Below are 21,535 nucleotides of genomic sequence, written 5' to 3' on the forward strand. Positions count from 1 at the left end.
CCCTCTTATGCTAAGTTCATGAAAGAGATCTTGAGCCATAAGAAGGATTGGAGAGAAACTGAAAAAGTTTTCCTCACTGAAGAATGCAGTGCAGTCATTCTGAAAAGCTTACCAGAGAAGCTTAAAGATCCCGAAAGCTTTATGATACCATGCACATTAGAGGATGCTTGTACCAAGACAGCTCTGTGTGACCTTGGGGCAAGTATCAACCTAATACCTGCATCCACTATCAAAAAGCTTTACTTGACTGATGAAGTTAAACCAACCCGAATATGCCTCCAACATGCTGATGGCTCCATTAAAATCCCATCAGGCATAATTGAGGACATGATTGTCAAACTTGGGCCATTTGCCTTTCCTACTGACTTTGTAGTGCTGGAAATAGAGGAGCACAAGAGTGCAACTCTCATTCTAGGAAGACCTTTCCTAGCAACTGGACAAACCCTTATTGACGTCCAAAGAGGAGAGATAACCCTGAGAGTCAATGAGGATGAGTTTAAGTTGAATGCTGTCAAAGCTATGCAGCATCCAGACACACCAAAAGACTGCTTGAGCGCAGATGTTATTGACTCCTTGGTGGAAGAGGTCAATATGACTGAGAGTCTCGAATCAAAGCTAGAGGATATTTTTAAGGATGTTCAGCTTGATCTGGAGGAACCAGAGAAAATGGAAGAACCTCTGAAAACTCCTCAGGAAGAGGATAAGCCTCATAAACCCGAGCTCAAACCACTACCACCATCCCTGAAATATGTATTTCTGGGAGAAGGTGACACTTTTACGGTGATCATAAGCTCTGCTTTAAATCCACAGGAAGAGAAAGCACTAATTCAGGTGCTAAGGACACATAAGACAGCTCTTGGGTGGTCCATAAGTGATCTTAAGGGCATTAGCCCAGCCAGATGCATGCACAAGATCCTATTGGAGGATGATGCTAAGCTAGTGGTTCAACCACAGAGGTGGCTGAATCCAACCATGAAGGAGGTGGTGCAGAAAGCGGTCACTAAGTTACTAGAGACTGGGATTATTTATCCAATTTCTGATAGTCCCTGGGTGAGCCCTGTCCAAGTTATCCCCAAGAAGGGAGGCATGACAGTGGTTCATAATGAAAAGAATGAACTGGTTCCTACAAAAATAGTTACAGGGTAGCGTATGTGTATTGTCTACAAAAGACTCAATACAGCCACCAGAAAGGATCATTTTTCTTTACCATTCATAGACCAGATGCTAGAGAGGCTAGCAGGTCATGAATACTACTACTTTTTGGATGGCTATTCAGGTTACAACCAAATTGCAGTAGATTCTCAGGACCAAGAGAAAACAGCATTCACATGTCCTTCTGGAGTATTTGCCTACAGAAGGATGCCATTTGGTCTGTGTAATGTACTTGCAACCTTTCAGAGGTGCATGCTCTCTATCTTCTCTGATATGGTAGAAAAATTTCTGGAAGTCTTCATGGATGACTTCTCAGTATTTGGAGACTCATTCAGCTCCTGTCTTGACCATCTAGCACTTGTTCTGAAAAGGTGCCAAGAGACTAACCTGGTTTTAAATTGGGAGAAATGTCACTTTATGGTGACTGAAGAAATTGTCCTTGGGCACAAAATTTCAAATAAGGGAATAGAAGTGGATCAAGCTAAGGTAGAGGTAATTGAAAAATTACCACCACCTACCAATGCTAAGGCAATCAGAAGCTTTCTGGGGCATGCAGGATTTTATAGGAGGTTTATAAAGGATTTTTCAAAAATCGCAAAACCTCTGAGCAATCTGCTAGCTGCTGACACGCCATTTATCTTTGACACAGAGTGTCTGCAGGCGTTTGAGACTCTGAAATCTAAGCTGGTCACAGCACCAGTCATTTCTACACCAGACTGGTCATTACCATTCGAACTAATGTGTGATGCTAGTGATCATGCCATTGGTGCAGTATTGGGACAGAGGCATAATAAGCTTCTGCATGCTATTTATTATGCTAGTCGTGTTTTAAATGATACACAGAAAAATTACACAACCACAGAAAAGGAGTTACTTGCAGTGGTCTATGCCATTGACAAGTTTAGATCTTATTTATTGGGATCAAAAGTGATTGTGTACACTGACCATGCTGCTCTAAAATATCTTCTCACAAAACAGGATTCAAAACCCAGACTCATAAGATGGGTGTTGCTTCTGCAAGAGTTTGATATAGAAATAAGAGACAGAAAAGGGACAGAGAACCAAGTAGCAGATCACCTGTCCAGAATAGAACCAGTAGCAGGAGCATCCCTCCCTCCTACTGAGATCTCTGAAACCTTCCCGGATGAGCAACTATTTACATTCAGGAAGTACCATGGTTTGCAGACATTGCAAACTATAAAGCTGTGAGATTCATACCCAAAGAGTACAGCAAGGTGCAAACAAAAAAATTGATTTCTGATGCAAAATACTACTTGTGGGATGAACCATATCTCTTTAAGAGGTGTGCAGACGGAATGATCCGTAGATGTGTACCTAGAGAAGAGGCACAGAAGATCCTATGGCATTTCCATGGATCATAATATGGAGGACATTTCGAAGGTGAGCGAACAGCCACCAAGGTTCTCCAATGTGGCTTCTACTGGCCTACTCTCTATAGAGACTCCCGAGAGTTTGTACGTAACTGTGACAGTAGCCAGAGAGCTGGTAATCTGCCTCACGGTTATGCCATGTCTCAATAAGGGATCTTAGAGATTGAGTTGTTTGATGTATGGGGTATTGATTTCATGGGGCCCTTCCCACCATCATACTCAAACACTTATATTCTGGTGGCAGTAGACTATGTATCTAAATGGGTAGAGGCAATTGCAACACCACTAATGATACTAAGACAGTGATGAAGTTTCTCTAGAAGCATATCTTCAGCAGGTTCGGTGTCCTCAGGATACTGATCAGCGATGGAGGCACTCATTTCTGCAATAAACAGCTTGACTCTGCTATGGTCCGATATGGAATTAACCATAAAGTGGAAACTCCATATCATCCACAGACAAATGGGCAGGCTGAAGTCTCAAATAGAGAACTAAAGCAAATCCTGGATCGGACTGTAAATGGCCGTAGAAAGGATTGGGCAAGAGGTCTGGATGATGCACTGTGGGCATACAGAACAGCATTCAAGACTCCTATAGGGACCTCTCCATACCAGCTTGTGTATGGAAAAGCATGTCATCTACTAGTGGAACTGGAACACAAGGCCTACTGGGTAACCAGGTTCCTAAACCTTGATACTAAGGTAGCTGGAGAGAGGTGACTACTCCAGTTGAATGAGCTGGAAGAATTCAGACTCAATGCTTTCGAAAATGTCAAAATTTATAAGGAGAAAGCAAAAATATGGCATGATAAAAGGCTGTCATCTAGAGTCTTTGAGACAGGACAGAAAGTCCTGCTGTTTAACTCTAGGCTCAGATTGTTCCCCGAGAAATTGAAATCCCGGTGGAGGGGTCCATATGTGATTACAAGTGTGTCACCATATGGCTATGTAAAACTTCAAGATATTGATTCTGACAAAATTTTCATTGTTAATGGACAAAGAATCAAACATTATCTTGAAGGCAATGTTGATCAAGAATGCTCAAAGCTGAGACTAAGTTAAAAGCTCAGTAAAGTCCAGCTAAAGACAGTAAAGAAACGCTTGCTGGGAGGCAACCCAGCCATTATCAATAATTAGATGTTTGTAACAGTTAGATGAGTCTTTTTAATTTTTTTTTCCTTGTTAATTAATATATTTTCAGTGAAAAAGTCAGGAAAATGAAGGTTCAAGACATAAAACAGAGAAATCACAGAGGAAAGGAGCTCACTGGCGTCAAAACGCCAGTAAAGAGGCAATCTGGGCGTTAAATGCCAGAATGGCTACCATTCTGGGCGTTAAACACCAGAATAGGCAACATTCTGGGCGTTCAGAAAAAATGCCCAGTGAAGAAGGATTTCTGGCATTTAACGCCAGCCAGGGTACCTGGCTGGGCGTTAAACGCCAGAATGGATATCATTCTGGGCGTTTAACACCAGAACAGCTAGGGGAGAGGTAATTTCGTTTTCAATCCAAATTTTTTCAAACTTTCATGTTTTAATTCAAAATTTTCTGCATCAAATTAGCACAAACATTCATTTTTCAAGTTCCATTCTCAAAAATAGATAATCTCATAAAATCTTTTTAATTCTTCTCCAAATCTTTTCAACTCTTTTTCAAAAACTCATTCATCTTTCCAAATCCTTTTCAAATTTTTACTAATTCATATTATCTTTTATTTTCTAGAAGCATAAACAAAAAAAATTAAATTTAACTTCTTCATATCTTTCTCATATCTTTTAAATTTTTGAAAAGAATCTCATCTTTTTCATATCATGTTTATCTTTTATCAATCATATCTTTTTCTTTTTTTAATTTTCGACCCCATTCCCTCCCTCCCCTTTATTTATAAATTTGGCCACCCACTTTGGTTCATCATTGGAATCCTTCTCTCCATCTATTCATCTTCTTTCTTTCTATTTTGCTTGAGGGCAAGCAACGCACTAAGTTTGGTGTGATTTCCGTGATCCCTAAGCCAAAACAAACAAAGCTCATGGCTCCCAAAGGAAAACAAACCACTTCAAGAGGCAAGAAAGAAGGCAACGCAAAGCCACTTTGGATGCATGAGAAATTCTACACCAAAGAACATGCAGACCATTACCTCAAAATAGTATGCAGAAGATCAGTGATCCCGGAAGTTAGATTCAATCTGAAAGAAGATGAATATCCGGAGATCCAAGAGCAGATTCAAAACAGGGGCTGGGAAGTCCTGGCTAATCCTGAGATACCTGTTGGAAGAAACATGGTCCAAGAATTCTATGCAAATCTGTGGATGACAGAGAAACAAAGATTAGAGGGAACTGCTTTCTACACCTTCCGGACTATGGTCAGAGGGAAGATTATTTACTTCCACCTGGACAAAGTGAGAGAAGTTCTTAAACTCCTTCAACTGCAAGATGATCCAGAGTCCTTTAATAGGAGGATGGCCAAGGATAAAAGGATGGATCAAGTTCTAGAGGACATATGCCTCCCTGGAACCAAATGGATTACCAATTCAAAAGGTGTCCCAAACCAGTTAAAGAGAGGAGATCTTAAACCAGTTGCCAGAGGTTGGCTGGATTTCATTGGGCGCTCTATACTCCCAACCAGCAACCGATCTGAAGTCACTGTCAAGTGGGCAGTGATGATTCATTGTATTATGCTAGGGAAGGAGGTAGAGATTCAGCAGTTGACCCCCATTAAAATTTACACAATTGCAAACAAGAAATTCACTGATGCCAAATTGGCCTACCCAAGCTTGATTAGTCTGCTATGCAAAGATGCGGGAGTACAGATGGGTGTGGATGAATTTATCCCAGTTGAACGCCCAATCACCAAAAAAGTGATGGATGGACCTCAAATTCAAGATAACCCCACCAAGAGGGGGGGGGGCACATGAACTCCTTCCAGAAATTCCTCAATTTGACTATTGGGCTCGCTTAGAAGCATCTGTCACCAAGCTGCAAGAAGCTGTGAATCAACTCAAAAAGGAGCAGCAGAATCAAAACAGCATGCTTTGTAAACTACTCATAGAACAAGAGAAACAAGGACATGAGATACAGGAGCTAAAGCACCAGAAGTTGTCCCTTGAAGAGCCATGCGTCTCACAAATTGAAGGAGCACTTGCCTCTCCCAATGCAGGTTGTTGAGTCCTAACTCTGTGATAACTTTTGTTATTAGAGATCTATTTTAAGAGTTACATGAGCATTAGTATTAAAGTCATTTATTTTTATGTCTTTAATTTCCTTTCTTTTATTATTATTTGTCTGCTTTTATGCTTATTTCATGTCTTATTTTTATTTCATGATCAATAAAGTTTAGAGTCTATATCTTAAAGCTATGAATGTCCTATGAATCCTTCACCTTTCTTAAATGAAAAAAAATGTTTTCTGAAAAAGAAAAATAAGTACATGAATTTTGAATTATATCTTGAAAATAATCTAATTATTTTGATGTGGTGACAATACTTTTTGTTTTCTGAATGAATGCATGAACAGTGCATATTTTTTATATTGTTGTTTATTAATGTTAAAATTGTTTGCTCTTGAAAGAATAATGAAAAAGGAGAAACGTTATTGATAATCTGAAAAATCATAAATTTGATTCTTGAAGCAAGAAAAAGCAGTGAAAAACAAAAGCTGGAAAAAAAAGAGAAAGAAAAAGAAAAAGCAAGCAGAAAAAGCCAATAGCCCTTCAAACCAAAAGGCAAGGGTAAAAAGGATCCAAGGCTTTGAGCATTAATGGATAGGAGGGCCCAAAGGAATAAAATCATGGCCTAAGCGGCTAAATCAAGCTGTCCCTAACCATGTACTTGTGGCGTGAAGGTGTCAAGTGAAAAGCTTGAAACTGAGCGGTTAAAGTCGTGGTCCAAAGCAAAAAGAGTGTGCTTAAGAGCTCTGGACACCTCTAACTGGGGACTCTAGCAAAGCTGAGTCACAATCTGAAAAGGTTCACCCAATTATGTGTCTGTGGCATTTATGTATCCGGTGGTAATACTGGAAAACAAAATGCTTAGGGTCACGGCCAAGACTCATAAAGTAGCTGTGTTCAAGAACCAACATACTGAACTAAGAGAATCAATAACACTATCTGAATTCTGAGTTCCTATAGATGTCAATCATTCTGAACTTCAAAGAATAAAGTGAGATGTCAAAACTATTCAGAAGCAAAAAGGCTACAAGTCCCGCTCATCTAATTGAAGCTAATCTTCATTGATAAGTTTGGAGTTCATTGTATATTCTCTTCTTTTTATCCTATTTTGTTTTTAGTTGCTTGGGGAAAAGCAACAATTTAAGTTTGGTGTTGTGATGAGGGGATAATTTATACCTTTTTTGGCATTATTTTTACATAGTTTTTAGTATGTTTTAGATACTTTTTATCATATTTTTATTATTTTTATGAAAAAATCACATTTCTGGACTTTACTGTGAGTTTGTGTATTTTTCTGTGATTTCAGGAATTTTTTGGCTGAAATTAATAGACCTGAGCAAAAATATGATTCAGAGGCTGAAAAAGGACTGCAGATGCTGTTAGATTCTGACCCTCCTGTACTCAAAATGGATTTTCTGGAGTTACAGAAGCCCAATTGGCATGCTCTCAATTGTGTTGAAAATTAGACATCTTGGGCTTTCCAGAAATATATAATAGTTCATACTTTGCCCGAGATTTGATGGCCCAAACCGGCGTCCAAAATCAGCCTAAAACTTTCTGGCGTAAAACGCCAGAACTGGCACCTTTTTCGGCGTTAAACGCCCATTCTGGCACCCAGGGTGGTGTTTAACGCCAACTTTGGGCATATGAACGTGAAAGCTTGAAAGCTCAGCCCAGGAACACACCAAGGGGGTCCCAGAAGTGGAATTCTGTACTATCTGCACTTAGTTACTCATTTTCTGTAAACCTAAGTTACTAGTTTAGTATAAAAACTACTTTTAGAGATTCATTTTGTAACTTATGACATTTTTTACACTTCATTTGTATCTTTGACGGCATGAGTCTCTAAACCCCATAGGTGGGGGTGAGAAGCTCTGCTGTGTTTCAATAGATTAATGCAATTACTACTGTTTTCTATTCAGTTACGCTTGATTCTATTCTAAGATACTCACTCGTACTTCAATATGGAGAATATGATAATCCGTGACACTCATAATTATCCTCAACCCTATGAACGCGTGCTTGACAACCACTCCGTTCTATCTGAGCTCAATGTAGTCATTTGGCGATAGCTTGAGTGCGTATCTCTTGGGTTTCTAATCCACAGACCGAGTCCGGAGGTTAGAACCTTCGTGGTATAGGCTAGAATCAGTGGCAGCATTCCTGAGATACGGAAAGTCTAAATCTTGTCTGTGGTATTCCGAGTAGGATCTGGAAGGGGATGACTATGACGAGCTTCAAACTCGCGAATGTTGGGCGCAATGACAGTGTGTAAAAGGATAATGGTCCTATTCCGACGCTAGTGAGAACCGACAGATGATTAGCCGTGCGGTGACAGCGCTTGGTATTTTTCATCCGAGAGGATCATACAGCCTGCTATGGAAGGAGGCCATGCATGTTTGGAGAAGAAGACAGTAGGAAAGCAAAGATTCAGATGATAGAGCATCTCCGGAACCTCAGCCTGTTTCTCATTACTGAATCACAAGTACTATTTATTTTATGTTATTTATTTTTCATAAATATAATCACTCTTATCATTAATCTCCTGACTAAGATTTACAAAATAACCATAGCTTGCTTCAAGCCGACAATCTCTGTGGGATCGACCCTTACTCACGTAAGGTATTACTTGGATGACCCAGTGCACTTGCTGGTTAGTTGTGCGGAGTTGTGAGAAATATAATCACAATTTCGTGCACCAACCTACCAGCACCGGGAGCCATGACAATCCCGACGATGGAGATGCTGTTACAAGCCTCCCTTTGTTCCTAACTGATGGCACTGAGGACGGTGCCAAGCTTTAAGTGTGGGGAGGTCGGTCAGTACCTGACTTCCGAAGGATGGCCACCGAAGAAGGGAAAGGAAAAGCTTCTCAATGGGGCAACAGACAAGTCCATCTGCACAACCTTCGGAGAAAAGCATCAGTTATAGTAGCCCGTCCACTTGCACATCTTAGCATGCACCGTGGACGGTGCAATCTTTAAGTGTGGGGAGGTCGATACCGACTTCCGTGGGTTAGTTACTTCCTATTTTAACACCAATGTTTAATTTTCCTTGTTAAATTAGTTATTGCATTTGCATGTTTAATTACATGTTTGTTTGATTTTGTGCATGTTCTTCTACCACTACTTGGTTAAAGTTCTAAATTTTTTTTCAAGACTCTATTTTATAATATTTCACTAATTTAAATTAAAACTTTTTTGTTAAACTTGTTTGAAGACTGTAAATTGGAACATGAATTATAGCTAAGAACACACAACCCAGTGAGATTTTAAGCCTAATTATATGGTTACATTATCTAACCATGATATTTTATTCTTGTGTGTTTTCTTCTCTATAATTGTAATCTTTATTTTGTTCCACTCTATATGTTCAATGTTTAGTGTATTCACATGCATGCATATGATTGAGGCCATTATTTGATTATTAGCTCACTTATCCCAAATAGCCTACCCTTTCAATTACCTTTGTTAACCACCTTGAGCCTTTTAATCTCTATTTATTCTATATTTTACCACATCACTAGCCTTAAGCAGAAAAATAATTAATTGTCCCAATTGAATCTTTGGTTAGCTTAAGATAGAGATTGTGTATCAATTAAGTGTGGAGAACCGTGAGAACTTGGGTTGATAGGAAAGTGTTGAATTGACAAATTATTTGGAATTTGGGTGCATGCTCATGTGAAACCAGAAAAATCAAATACCTATGTGCATTGATATGTTATGTTTACTTTTATATTTTATATCAAAAAAGAGAGAGAGAGAGAGAGAAAAGAAAAAGAAAAAGAGAAAAAAAAATATATATATATATATATATAATATAAATAAATAAATAAGAAGAAAAAATTTACCCCCAATGCTAAGTTTAATAAAAGATCATTGCACATGTGGTGAAATTAAATATTTGGTACATGAGTATGTGATACAAAAGTGAGAATTTTGGGTAGCTAGGCATGATTTTAGAATTACATAGAGAGTGTGTGTGTATTAGGTGAAAGCTTAGGTTAGTCAAAGATTCATATTATAACTCACTTGGCCATATATATATCCTCACCCTTACCTTAGCCCCATTACAACCTTGAAAAGACCTCATGATGTTTGCATTGGTATACTAAATTTTTGTTGATTGGTTAGATGAAGAACAAAGTTTAGAAAGCATGACTAGAGAAGAGTAGAGTGATCAACCCTAGACACTTGAGCGATTAGAGTGCATATACACTACCAGTGAGGGTTCAATACTTGATTCTATGTTCCCTGCTTTCATGAGCTATCTTCTTACAAGTTTACTTGTCTCTTATTGTGTGATTTGAATTAGTGGAATCTGATTTATATTTGTCTTGGAGAATTTGTTTACTTTTAACCAAGTAGGTAGAAGTATTTTTACATTTAGTTGCATTCATATAAATAGGTTGCATTTCATAAGTTTTACCATTCCTCTTCACTCTTTTAGTTCTCTTGAACTTAGCATGAGGACATGCTAATGTTTAAGTGTGGGGAGATTGATAAACTACTATTTTATGGTTTATCTTGTGCTAATTTGAATGGTTTTTATCAAGCATTTACACACTTATTCAAACAATTCGCATGTTTTACATTTTCCTTCCTAATTTTATGCTATAATTGAAAACATGCTTCTTTGACATTAAATTTGCTAATTATTATTCCTCTCTTATTACCATTCGATGCCTTGATATGTGTGTTAAGTGTTTTCAGGGTTTATAGGGCAGGAATGGCTTAGAGGATGGAAAGGAAGCATGCAAAAGTGGAAGGAATACAAGAAATTGAAGGAATTGCTAAGCTGTCCAGCCTGACCTCTTTGTACTTAACTGACCATAACTTGAGCTACAGAGGTCCAAATGAGGCGGTTTCAGTTGCGTTGGAAAGCTAACATCCCGGGTTTTGAAATGATATATAATTTGCCATAGTTGCCATGCTGTTAGGTGATGCGCACGCGTGAATCACGCGTACGCATGACCTGCAGAAAATTCAATCCACGCGTACGCGTGGACGACGCATACGCGTGACAGTGCCGCGTGCTGGACGTATCAGAAATCACTGGAGGTGATTTTTGGGCTGTTTTTGACCCAGTTTTCAGCCCATAAAAAACAGATTAGAGGCTACAGAGTGGGGGAATCAATTCATTCATTATTCACAATTTTAGGTTTTTAGATGTAGTTTTCTAGAGAGAGAGGCTCTCTCCTCTCTCTAGGTTTTAGGATTTAGGATTTCTCTTAGGTTAGGTTTACTTCTTCTCTATTCCAGGTTCAATGTTCCTTTAATTTAGTTTTTCTTCTACTTTTAATTATTCTAGTACTTTGGTTTATCTATTTCTCTTGTTAATTACTTATTTTCTCAATTTGGGTTATGAATTCCATGTTAGATTTTATTTCTCTATTTAATGCAATTTGAGGTATTTTAGATTTATGATTTTTATTTAACTTTTCACATTCTTAGCTTGAATTGATTAATTGGTGACACTTGAGTTATCAAACTCCTTTGTTGATTGACAATTATAATTTGCTGGTTGATTTGGATACCTCTAAAGCTAGTCTTTCCATAGGAGTTGACTAGGACTTGAGGAATCAAATTGACTAGTCCACTTGACTTTCCTTTATTTAGTAAGGGTTAACTAAGTGGGAGTAATGAACAATTCTTATCACAATTGATAAGGATAACTAGGATAGGATTTCCAGTTTTCATACCTTGCTAAGAGCTTTATTAGTTATTAATTTACTTTCTTACAATTTACTTTTTCTTGTTCCTTATTCAAAAACCCCAAAAAGATAATCTTTCATAACCAATAATAAATCATACTTCCCTGCAATTCCTTGAGAGACGACTTGAGGTTTAAATACTTCGGTTTAATTTTATTGAGTTTGCTTCAGTGACAAATAAGTTTTTGTACAAAAGAATTTTAGTTGGTTTAGAAATTATACTAACAACGAGGATTTATTTGTGAAATTCTTTACTAGCAAAAATTCGTTCGTCAATCGTCTATGCTTCCTAGAATTCCAATTGGCTGAACTCAAAGAGAAGGGGAGCTACATCATTGTCAACTTCTATCGAACAAAAATAATGCCAATGTGTAAAGGAAGAAGATACGAACACTTTTATCAGATTAAATTTTTTTTTTTTTGGAGATACAGATCTTAAGAAATTAAAGTCGAAATTTCGCTAGGAGTTATGATTTCTTTCCATGCATGCTTCGGACTCTCTCTCCCTTATTTCCTTTCTTTTTGTTCGATGGTGATAAGAAAGAAATGAAGAATGATGATGAATGATTAATGGAATAAAAGAAATATGTGTCAATTATGTATATATATGCTTATATATAAACAAGCCACATTTGACTTTTTCTTAATTTTTTTTTTATGGCCTCATATACGTAATGTAAAGAAGCCATACGTTTGCCTTTTCTTGATTTTTGTTTCCTTAATGGCATAAGCCAAAATAAAGGAATCAAGGAAATTAATATTAAATAATAATACTAATCAAGGTATCATAGTTCCATTAAATAAAGGGTCAGGCGTACAGGGTCACATATATATATAAAAGCCAAGTTTCATTTTTTTTAATAGCTTTGTTGATAATTTTTTATTATATGTACATAATGAACTCATTTATAATAATAATAATAATAATAATAATATAAGATTAATTTAGTTTTGTCTATCAAAATAGTTTTTAATAAATAATTTAAATTAATAGAATAAGTCATAATTAAATTAAATTTTAATAATAATAAAATTCAATTTAATTATTTTCGTTAAAAATAGTTTTTTTAAAAACAAAATCTCAACAAATATAATAACTCATAAATAATTTATTATTTAATTTTCAAAAATCTGGGGTGTTACATCCTATCCCATTTATAAAAATTTTCATCCTCAAAAATTATTACATTGAAATAAGTTCAAATTCAAATTAAAGAAAATAGGGTCCACGAAGGGAAGTACAGATAAACAGAGGTACATAGGGACAATAAGGTTTAGTCAGGGAATAATCAAATCACATTTTAAGGAGGGAATCCGAAACAAAGGATTCCAATGAAAATAATGCAAGAAGAGATGACACCAAGTAACATAGCACGAATAAAGAGTATACGTCGAAATGTTCCCAAACCCTATGATTCGCATAAACTATTATTTCTATTCCGTCTATAATAATCCATTAGTGTTTCCGTATACAAAAATTATCAGTATTAAGTTGGCTAGACCTAATACCATGAGAAATACAACGGTCGACTAACAGCATTAATCAATAGACAGTCATGCATCTAAAACTCAAATTCTTGTCATTAAGACAAGTCCTATTGCATGACAGACACTCAGAGTATGCAGTGAAGCATAGTCAGTCCATTCCCAAGGCTCTAACAGGAACGAACTGCTCTGATATCATAATGTAATATCCTAACTTTTAGCACCTCATGATCATACTAAAAGCTTAGGCGTTACTTACCTCTAAACATTTTTATTTTATACTATTTTTATTTAATATTGAACCTTTACAAATACGAACTAAAATTTTAATCAAGAAAATGAAAGGTCTTTACTTTAAACCACTTAATCACAAAAAGATATATATATATTCACCTAGAAATATATACATAGACTTATTCAAAGATTCTCAAATATAGGTCCTGCCCCTCTAAAACCAAAATAATAAATGACAAGGAGAAAATAAAATCTAACAACTCAACTTGTAAACATAACCTTCCATGCTCCTGTATCTCCGCATTAAACCTTCGCACTTGTAACTAAAAGGGGGTGGAAATAGGAGGTAAGAACTGGGGAGTTCTTAGTAGGGTCGGGGTTAGGAGTTAAGTTCATTCATGATGTTCTCAGTCAATAACAACAGTCAACAAAGTATAATCCAACTTAGCAATTACAGAATATAGAATCCACTCATAAGTACACACAATCATAGAAACGACAATCACAAACAAATATGTGCAAACAAGTATGATGCATGTCTAGTCCTATATAGGCCATGAGTTCATGTGTCAGTTTGTTGTCCGATTCCCGACATTGGTCCTGAAATAAGCGTTTCGTACTGTAAAACCCAGTTAATTAATGACTAATTAACCCATAAATTAAAATTTATTTTAGAAAATTAGAAAATGTGATTTTTATGGCTTAATATGATAGAGAAATTAAAATGAGAATTTTGACACTAATTTTAAAGAATTTGACCCAAAATTAGACCAAACAGACTGAACCGGTTGAACCAGGCCCAAAATAGGCCCAAGGCCCAGTTCAACCCATCCACTTAATCAAACTCAGCTTCCCTTGCTCCCCCTTCATTCTAAAAACACACTGGAAACATGAATGGAAAGGGGAAGAACATGCAACAACACCAAACCCTCACCTACATAATCAAACCTCCATAACTTTTGATCCGGAGCTCTGATCGCCACACCGTTTGCAGTCACGCGACCGCGGCGTCAAGCTCAAGCTCACAACTTTATTCTTGAGGTAAGCCACGATTTCAGTTCAGTTTTCTCAGTCCTTGAATTCAAATTTTTGGGTAAAAAGTGTTGAGATTTTGGGCTCTTTGATGTTATAGGATCCAATTAGCTTGAAGGGAAGGCTTAATCTTGCCTCTTTGATCTTTGGATGTGGTAAGATTTCTCAACCCCAAGTCAAATTCTTGAGTTTTTGTGATTAGATATTAAGTTTGTATGTATGGGTGCATATTATATGTGTTAGGCAATGTATATATGTAAATGGACTGGAGCTTGATGGAGATTTTGAGAACTTAAGGTGATTTATGATGTGTGAGCATCTTGTCTATCTTTTCCTAGTGAATTTGCATTTAAATTGTTGAATTTAATTAAGAATTAATTATATTTTAGCCACTATGGATGCTATTTTGAGTTTTGTACAATACTGTTCATTTTAGGTAGCATTTGGCGGAATTTGATGGAGTTTCTGCAGAGAAAGAGAAGAAGCCAAGGAGATGACCAGCGAATACCGACGCGGACGCATGGCTCACGCGACCGCGCGGAATGGAGGAAATTGCAATGACGCGATCACATGCCTGACGCGATCGCGTGGACTGGAATCTGCACAAATGACGTGAACGCGTGGACAACGCGGACGCGTCACATGCGCCACGTGCAGAAAATATAGAAAAACACTGGGGGCGATTTTTGGGCCGTTTTGACCCAATTCTTAGCCCAGAAATCACAGATTAGAAGCTGCAGAATGGACAAATCAAGTGGTCCCCACCCATCAGTTGAAGACTTGTTAATTAATTCGAATTTAAATTCAAATCTTAAATTAGGAAAAGATATTATTTTAAGTTTAATTTTAAATTTATTAGGATTAGTTATAAAAAGGGATCTGATGCCATCAGATTGCAACTCGGTACATTCTTACCTGAATCCTTATTTTCTCTTTTCCATGAGCAACTAAACCTCCACTGTTAAGGTTAGGAGCTCTGTCTATTGTATGGATTGATAATATTATTTTTCTATTTTAATTCATGTTTTGATTTATATTTCAATAATTGTTTTCGTTCTTTATTTTATGAATTTGGGTGGAACGGAAGTATGACCCATGTTCTATTTGAATTCTTGTAAAACTTGGAAAAGCTCTTTACTTGAACAATAGCTTGAAAACATATTATCCTGAATTTCTAATTGTTTGTATTTAACGGGATACGTGACATATAATCCCTTTATCTTTGAATAATTAGGATTCTTGTGGCATATAAACTAGGATTCGATCATCACCCTCTAATTGAAATTAATTGACCAAGGAATTGGCAGTTGATGAATTTTAGAGGAGACTAGGAAGGTCTAAGGAATTAGGGTCTAGTCATAAATAGTTTGCCATGAATTAAATCTTGCATAATTAAAATAGTTAATAAGAAAAGTCAATCCAGAAAATAGATAACTCTGAAGCCTTAACTGCCTTCTCCATATATTATTCCCAACTTAATTACTTGCCCTTCTTCAATATTTTTTATATTGTTTAAACTCTTTTATATTGCATCTCAACACCAATTTTTGTTTGTCTAACTAAGCCTATCAAACACTATTGTTGCTTAGTCCATCAATCCTCGTGGGATCGACCCTTACTCACGTAAGGTATTACTTGGTACAACCCGGTGCACTTGCCGGTTAGTAAGTGTGGTTGTAAAAAACCGCATCAATTTACAAGCTGAAAATCTGATCTTGGAGGTGTTAGTTGAGGAAAAGTTGAATTGGAAGTGTTCCGGGTTAAGCGGAGAATCGGCCATGGTATGGTTTCGGTTTCCTGTATCTAAAATGTAATGCAGTGTAAAAACTTAGGCTAGAGACCCTAAGATAGGATTTGAACTATTTATGTTGTTGATTGGTTGAGATGAATTGGGTTGTTATATATGTGATTAGTAGATTTTGGATGTTTTGATGGTATGATAGATGAGAGATATGCATGTTTTGATATTTTCTTAATGATTGGTTGAGATTGGATTGTGGGTGAAACCATGTTGATGGTGAGGATGATATTGATTGTATGTATTGATGGTTGATGGAATTGGTATTGTTGGAATTTGGGATAAGGAATGATATATAATATGATATGATATTTTGTTTGAAATTGAGATATTTGATTGAGATTGGTCAAAATGGTAGGTTGGTGGATTGTGAATTTTAATAAAAATGTTAGAGTATGAGTTGAGGAGGCTTGAGATTGATTTTTGGTAAGTTTTGGTTGGTTTTACATGAATTTGGAAGTGTATGTTTTGAAAATTGGAAGTTTGTGAACTTTAGTAAAAATGAATTTTTGATGAACTTCAACAGATCATATCTTGAACTACTGTCTTTGAAATTTAATGCTTTTCATATCAAATGAAAGATAATTTTACAAGCTTTAAAATGGTTTAAATTTGGTGGAAATCTGAATTCTGTGGAAAGAGATATGATCGTTGAAAGTTGGTGTCTGAAATATGAATTCGGTAAATGCTGCAAAATTTGTGATTTCTGGTATGTGTGCGCATGCACAGCCTTGTGCGCACGCACACCCTATGGATTTTAAGAACTGTGCGCATGCACAGCCTTGTGCGTATGCACACACAGGTGCGCACACAACCAACGAAGTTTTGCAAGTCGTGCGCATGCACACGTTGGGAAGTATGTTCTGTTGAGGGTATTCGCACGCCTTGTGCGAGCGTACAGAATTGGAAAATTTGACTACTGTGCGTACGCACACATTTTGAAAATTCTTCTGGGCATGCGCACGCACACCCCTATGCGTACGCACACTGCCCTGTTTTCTTATAGAAACCTTGTTTTTAAATGTAACCTTCCCAGCAAGCTTGTAATCTTCCATGACCCTGTTTTTAGCAAATATGAATTTTGTGTTTATTAAAACCGAATTTCAAACTTCCAAGTCTCCATTTTCATCCTTTAAGTTCTAAATTATAATAGAATGCCTAGTAATTAAGAATAAGCTAGGAATGCAGGTAGCTTGAAGGTGAAGTAAGGGGAGAGTTAATGATGAATTGTGATTAATGATGATTGTATGAGTTGCTGAGGGTGATGATGGAAGTGCAGTGTATGCCGTGAGCCGAATGGCTGTATTTGATAATGATTTATGGCTGGTTATGGATTATGTTATGAGCCAGATAGCTATGATAAATATTGATTTATGGCTGGAAATAAAAGTATGAATTTGAATGATTATTTTATCTTAAGCTCTCTTTCTCGAAAGTGCGACCCCAGAGAGATGGTGGAAGGTGAGGATCCCCTTCCTTGTTCCTCCTGATATTGTAAAATCACCCCCAGTGAGATGGTGGAAGGTTAGGATCCACTCCTTGGTTCCTCTTGGGCATATGAGAACGTACCTCCTGGGTAGATGCAATGTGGTTTCGTCCCACTTGCTCCAAGTTGGTTAGTATGGAGGCTCCCTGGGTGAACGCAAGGGTTGTAGTTTCACCACACTTGTCACGGGTTATGATAAGTGATGTATGAAAAGTGAAATTATATGATGTATAAGTGATGATATGTTCATAATGAATGATTATGGAACGTTATGAATGAATGTGAAATGATTATCTGAGATACGAGTTTCCCTGGATGAAAGCAGTGACTAGCCACCACGTGCTCTAGGTTGAGACTCGATACTCTGCTGACCCTATGTCGCAAGGGTAGTCGAAAACTGTGAAAGTTCCGGATGAGTTCGCCCCCGTGGATAAACACCAGTGTGGGTGTTGTATGATTATGATTATGATTATGTTTATGATTGAGAATTACTCAAGTTGGGGATGTGCGACAGAGGGACACTCCAATGGTTAGCTACCAGGACTTGTCGGGTTGGCTTTATAACCGACAGATGAGACTCATCAGCCACTAGGACAGGCATGCATCATATGCATCTATATGTCTTGTTTGGATTGCCTAAGTGATTGCATAACTAAATGCTACTTGATTGTCTGCTATATTTGAATCCTATTTGTGATTTCTCTGTTTGTAATAATTGTGGTTGTTGCATTTGGTTCTGTTGGTGGTTGGGAGGTTCGGAACAGTTAGAAAGGGGGGTTTTGGATAGCTCTGAAGACCCTTAGCTAGTTTCCTATTTTATCTTTATGGGATAGTTATGTTTTTAAGCATTAATTATCTGTTGGAAGTTCTAGGATTGCCTCCGACTTTCCCAGGACATTATATGTTAGATATGTGGGCACTGTTACCATGCTGAGAACCTCCGGTTCTCACCCATGCGGGTTTTGTGATTTTTAGATGCAGGACAGGCGGCATCTCGCTGAAGCATGCTGGAAGCTTCTGATTTAGCGAAGATTCTTATCTCTCAGGGCTATATTTTGGTTATCTGTACCTATTTAGATACTTATCATCTTTACTTATTATATATGTTGTATTAACTCCTCTTAGAGGTCATTTTGGAGAAATAGGTTCTATAACTCTGTATTTTGGGTGTATTTCGGGTTCCCTAATATATATATATATATATATATATATATATATATATATATATATATATATATATATATATATATATATATATATATATATATATATATATATGTATGTATGTATCTACACTTATTCGCTCGGTAAGGTTTATCTTCGCAAGCCGAGTTCTTGAGTTTTGTTATATGTATTTTTGAACTCTTGGTATATTAACTCCTTAGCTTGTTCTATCTTGCGCGTTACGCTTTTCGATTTAACGATTTTTGCTTTATCCCTTTCTTTAAAGGCTCCTAGTTATAAACCTTTTTCACTATATTTAATATGTAATTTTTCTTTTAGAGGTCGTAGCACCACGCCACCTCTATTTTACATCCTAGGTATAAAGCTCTGTGTGGTAGGGTGTTACACGTACCGCCGTCCTTATCTTATCCAATGTCCCCTCTATGAGTGTTACGCATCGCCGTCCTCATGGGGGAACCTTCCATTCAGTCTCTAATGAGCGTTACACATCGCCGTCCTTAATGAGCCGTCCCTATAGTATTAAGTGAGCGTTACGCATTGCCGTTTCCACTAGACACTTGGCACTAACGCCGAAATAGCACACAATTTTTTTTTTATTCTTTGCTCTGTACTTGATGTGAGAATTTATGTTAATCTAGAATTTCACAAAAATACAATCACGTTGCAAGCATAGGCTAGACCAACAATGAACTCTCACCGTCAAAGTTTAAATATAAAAGATTATCATAATTCAAATCAAATAACCAAGAGTATTCAGACTCCCGAGTCGTTCTCCCTAGGAATTGCAATGAAGTGTTCATATTATTGGCTATGAAGGAATTGGGGGGTTTTGGTTGAAATAAGCAAGAATTATAAATTGCAAGAAATTAAAGATGCATGCAAAGAATTAAATAAAAAGCAAATAAAGCAACAAAAATGGAATTCAAGTAACAAAAAGGACTCTTGGCAAGGATTGTGGAATTGAAGATTCCTATCATAATCATAGACCACAAACATGATAATTGCTAAGAATTAATCCCAATTAGTCTATTCTAACATCGAGAATAAGTCAAAAGGGCATAATTGATCTCAATCCACAAGTCCTAATCAACTCACTAATTAACTTAGTGAAAGACTAGCGTTAGTGGAAACCAAACCAACTAACAATCCTAATCACAATATCGAATAGACATCTATGACTCAAGTTTACCTAATTACCCAATTCCTAATCAAGAGTGTGAAAAACTATACAAAAACTATAAGAGACATTTTATCAAACACCTAACATGCATAAAAGGAAAAATATCATAAATTGCAATAAAAATAAATTCTATAACTATCAATTGCAATAAAATGAAAATAACAACTCAAATAAACATTAAAGAAACATAAAACATCAAAATTTCATTAAATGAAATTAAAAGTAACAAGAGTGCTCATAAAACTAAAGTGGCATGAAAGTAAAATTAACAAAGGAAACTAAAAGATTAAAGGCAATAAGACATGAAAATGTAAATGAAACTACAATAAAACATGAACTAAAGAGAGAAATTAAAGAGAGAATAAAGCTAAAAATCCTAATTCTAGAGAGAAGGGGGAGCGTCTCTCTCTAGAAAAACTAAACAAAACATGTAAAAAGCTAAACCTAAGTGCTCCCCCTTCATTCTTCTTCACTTTGGCTTGAAATAGCTTCATAAATGAGTTGGATTGGGCTTTGGAAGCCCAAAAATCACCCCTAGTGATTTGCAATTAATGACCTCACGTGCATGCAGTCGTGCGTACGCACAACCTACGGTGCGTATGCACAGTTGCGCAAAATTCCCATCATGCGTACACACGACATTTAGCACGTACGCATCCTTGCACGAAGTCACCGTTGTGCGTACGCACGCATCACTATGCGTACGCATCTTTGCAGCAGCTTCCAAATTCCATTTTCTTCATGATTTTTCTCCTTTTGGATGCTCTTTCTTCACTTCTTCAACCCAAACTTGCCTTGAAAACTTAAAATCACTTGACAAATACATCAAAGCACCAAATGGGATCAAAGTGAATAAAATTTAACAATAAAAAAGCCTAAAGAGCATGTTTTCACTTTCAAGCACAAATTAGGAAGACATCATGAAACTATGCTATTTCAATGGATAAATGCAAGAAAAGTCAATGAAATCCACCTAATTAAAGCAAATAAATACCATGAAATGTGGATTCATCACATCCCCACACTTAAACAATAGCATGTCCTCATGCTATACCAAAGGAAGATAAGAAGGGGAATCAACAATTATTCAATATAACTAACTATATGCAATCTATCTATATGTGTGTAACTATACTATCTAACTATATATATGTATTTAATTAGTCTAATTAAATCAATTTCCAAGAAAGCATCTATACACAATCAAGGGCTAAATCAATTATAACCAAATCCTATTCACAATTGAATTGAGTCATATAAAAGAATTTAAGTAAACTTGCAAGATAAGCAATGATCATAGGTGGAAATATGGAATTGAGTAATTGAACCCTCACCGGATATGTATATGCACTCTAATAACTCAAGTGTTTTGGGTCAATCCACTCAATTCTCCTCTAATCATGCTTTCTAAAGTTTGTTCTTCATCTAACCAATCAACAAGTATTTAATGTACATATCCAAAAATCATGAGGTCTTTTCAAGGTTGTAATGAGGCTAAGGTTAAAGGTAAGGATATATATATATATATATATATGGCTAAATGAGCTTGCATTTGAATCTTTGATTAACCTAAATTCTCACCTAACACATACACAACCTATACAATTCTAATATCAAGTTTAGCTACCCATAATCTCACTTTTATATCCATACACACACACTCATGCATTAAATTCAACTCATCACATATGCATTGATTCTTATTGAATTTCTCA

The sequence above is a fragment of the Arachis ipaensis genome, chromosome B6 (genome assembly GCF_059453495.1).
Source record: "Arachis ipaensis isolate K30076 ecotype BB chromosome B6, ASM5945349v1, whole genome shotgun sequence".
Taxonomy (NCBI): domain Eukaryota; kingdom Viridiplantae; phylum Streptophyta; class Magnoliopsida; order Fabales; family Fabaceae; genus Arachis; species Arachis ipaensis.